Here is a 3935-nt window from a genome sequence, read left to right as displayed (position 1 = left end):
CAATACTTAGTAATTGAAAAACTTGATTGTAAAACTGAATAATGACGTTTCTGTAAAGCAAAAAATGGTGTACAAATGTGTAGGAAATTTTCTGACAGAATGCATACTAAAAATAAGTTGTTATTGAGTAGTCAAATGGTAGGTGATTTTTTTTTGTCATTTTGAAATTTCGAATGGTTCTGAAAGATCCTATGTTTATATTACTTGTATAATACAAAGTAATTTATTTCAAAAAGTGCATTTGATTTTATGTACATTTTAAAATCTTTCCTATTATTATTTTTAATCATTATTCATATTATAGACCTGATAAAAATGCGTGGTCTTTTTTTAAATTAAACAAATTTTAAAAGCTATAATTAGTTCCATTGAGATAATTGTAGAGTCACAGGCAATTGTAAGAAATAATACTGGGGGGTTTCGTGCACCCTTTCAGTTTCCTTTACTACTTACATTTTGCAAAACTATAGCATAATATCGTTATAACTATATAACATAATAACTATAGCATAATAGCCAGGGGATTGGCACTGATGCAATCCACAGATATCAGTCAGGCTTTGCAGTTTTTCCTCTCTCTCTCTTTCCCTTTCTCTCTCTCTCTCTCTCTCTCTCTCTCTCTCTCTCTACGTCATTTGATCATGTGTGTAGATTCACGTACCCACTACCACAAGGCTCTCTTGTGTTACTTTTATAATCACATTCGCTTCCTTCCTGCCACCCACTATCCCAGTCCCTAACCCCTGGCAATCACTAATTTATTCTCCATTCCAATAATTTTGTCATTTCAATAATGTTAGATAAATGGAGTCACACAGTATGTGATTTTTTTTTTTCAAATTGGCTTTTATCACTCAGCTTGATTCCTTAGAGACTCACAGAAGCTGTTATGTGTATCAATGATTCATTTCTTTCTATTGCTGAATAGTATTCCGTTGTATGAATATACCACATTTTTTAACCATTAACTCGTTGAGGGAGAGCTGGGTCATCTCCAATTTTTAGCTATTATGAAAAGATGTTGTGAACATTCATTTACAGGGTTTTGTGTGACCATACATTTTTTCGATTAATAATTATAGGCAACAGTGCTGTAACTCTATATAGTTGCCTCTTGACAACATGTAACTGCACAGGTAGACTTCTACGCAAATTATTTTTTTCAATAAAGATACAGTCAGCCCTCAGTATCCCTGGGTTTCGCTTCTGTAGATTCAACCAGCCGTGGATCAGAAACAGTATTTCCGATCCGCGGTTGGGAATTGTGGGTGCAGGGTGCTAGCCGTATGCACTGTTCTACCCCATTTTACATAAGAGGCTTGAGTATCTGCAGATTTTGGTATCCGTGAGGGTCCTGGAACCAATCCCCCACAGATACCAAGGGGCGACTTAAGTTTTAGGGTAGTGTAATTTAAGTAACTCTTTGAAATGGAAATTATATATAAAAATTGAATTTATACAATTATATTTTACATTTTTGTAAATTACATAATTGTAAATAGAATTGACATATATATACACACATATATCTATATATCTAGAGAAAAAAAATGGAGTCGTGGAATGAGAAGCAGCTTGCGATTAAATGCAGCTTGGTCTCACATCCCAGGTAAGTCATTTATTGATTGTGTAATCATGTCAGCATTTGGAGTCCTGATTTTCTCATCCAGACAATGGAACTAATTACAGCTTTTAAATCTGTCATAAGGGTACGCAAGCGTTTGGCACATAGTAGGTGCTCAATAAATCATGACTGCCATTTAAGGAGGTCAGAACGTTCCCTGGGCATTTACAGAGCTACGATTTTGCGTTTGAGCCTAGAGGCAGAGCTTTCGATTCCCAGAGCAGCGGCGTTTGTCGATTGTCAGGCTGTGAGTCATTAGAGGATTACTAACAAATAAAACTCCAGCTCCTCTGAAATCTCTGTGCAATTCTATTCACAATCCACAGAATCCTTTATTCCTACTTTGCAGCATGATTTAATGATTCTTTCTACCCTCTTTTTCTAGCACATACCCCATCCAGAAGCTCACAGTTATACTTAATTCTTAGGATTATTATTGGGGATTGATCTTCTCCCTATGTAAATTCTGTCTTAGCACGTTGGATAAGATTTTCTTTAGATTTCTCTGGCGTCCTCTGCCCTGGTTTAGGACTTCATTAAGTTTCATGCCGAGTGTTCCAACACCCCACTAACCTGTCTCTGCCCCCACACCTTCCCTGCCCCAGCCTGCTCTTTGCAGTGAGCACAGCCAGAGTGAGCTTTCTAAAATCAAGGATTTTCTTATTTTATTATGCAGCTTTTGATATTTGAAACAATTATCCCAGTGAGTAATGCGATGTCCTGTGGAATTATTGTTTGCAAAAAGAGGCTTGTGAGAATTGAGCAAGGATCAAATTGGGTTTGATGCTTATGTAGAGTGCTCCTCCCCGCCTCCCGCCCTACCCCGTAACCCAGAGTAGAAAGTTCCAATCCCACTTCATAGGAAAAAGAAAGGACGATCAACAACTCAGGATATAGAGGAGATGATTCTGGAGAGGTTATTCTCAAGGGACATCACCTTTACCAAATTGTCTATTTCTGGCTGCATAGATAATTGTAATATACTCGATTAGTGAGGAGAATCATAGGAGAAGAGGTGAAGCATGCATAAACGGGTCTGGATACTAGACAACGACTAACCCTTTTTGAGCACTAAGCTTGAGCGGGCTGCTTTCCATTTGCTGTCTCGTGTATTCCTCACAGGGATTTTACAAAGTGAGTATTACCATCCCCACTGTAAAGATGGGAACAAGTAGGTTTGCAGATACGCAGTAACTTGCCCTAGAGAACCTCGCTAGCAAATGTCGAACCCAAGTCTCCCTGAACCCCTAGGCATCACCCAGCCTCGTGGTAGTAAAATCTTATCTCACAATTGTCTACATCCAATATTCATGCTTATGACTTAATTACAACCAAATGAAATAATATATTATATTATATTATATTATATTATATTATATTATATTATATTATATTATATTATTATTTATTTTATTTTATTTTATTTTTAATTTATTTTTAGGCAAGGCAACCCTTGGTTGACCTTACAGACTGCAAGGACCTTGTCAGCTTACAATCTCTTATTTTTTATTTTGTACGCCTACAGCACCTGGTCTTCCTAGGTGGTCTCCCATCTAAGTACTACCCAGGTCCGACCCTGCTTAGCTTCCGAGACCAGACGGGATCAGGCTTGTTCAGGGTAGCATGGCCGTAGACAGTAATATATTATTTCAAATTTAACTTTCTTAGAAACAATGAATTACTTTTTACGATACACAAATACATGATCTAAGCCACAAACATAAATTTATATTTATTAAACCACAGAACTAGAACTGAGCAGCTGCTTCATAGTTGTTCAATTAATGACCGGTTGTTACGTGTTATGTGACCTCTTACTGTTCTGACTAGTAGCAGATAACCAACTGTAGGCGTAAAGTGTATGGGACGAATACTTAGATGCCTATTTGAATAATTTTCTACATCCCAGCTAGTGCCCCACACTGATGCAAAGAAAACAAACAAGAAACGACCGAGGTAAACTTTTAGCGCGTAGAGCATGGCAGATGGTTATCTTCTGACAGAAGCAAAGCCAGAGCCTCATGGCGGCATCAGCTACTTTAGATCAACAACCTCACTTTTCAACTGGGCGAAATGAGGGCCAGATTAGAGACTTCATTTGGACTTTCAAACTGTTCTCACTTGTGAAGATGATTATCATTGATTTTAATCCTCTTATTTCTAAGGAGAAAAGAATGCTTTAGGATATTGTGTTTCTAGGGCTCTTTGCTGGTAGTAAGGAGCTATGATTGAACCTTCTCTGCCCCATACATGTAGGCATGAGCACACACACACACAGACTCTCTCTCTATACACACACACACACGCGCGC

General features: G+C 37.7%; 1 pseudogene; it reads right to left on the bottom strand.

Annotated features, from left to right (window-relative positions):
• Positions 1–3140: 3140 nt before the first annotated feature.
• Positions 3141–3259, bottom strand: LOC111737578 (annotated as a pseudogene).
• Positions 3260–3935: the final 676 nt, after the last annotated feature.

The sequence above is a fragment of the Pteropus vampyrus genome, unplaced genomic scaffold (assembly GCF_000151845.1).
Source record: "Pteropus vampyrus isolate Shadow unplaced genomic scaffold, Pvam_2.0 Scaffold28, whole genome shotgun sequence".
NCBI classification, from domain to species: Eukaryota; Metazoa; Chordata; class Mammalia; order Chiroptera; family Pteropodidae; genus Pteropus; species Pteropus vampyrus.
Note: the sequence above shows the minus strand (reverse complement) of the source record. Positions and strands in the feature narration are given on the sequence as shown.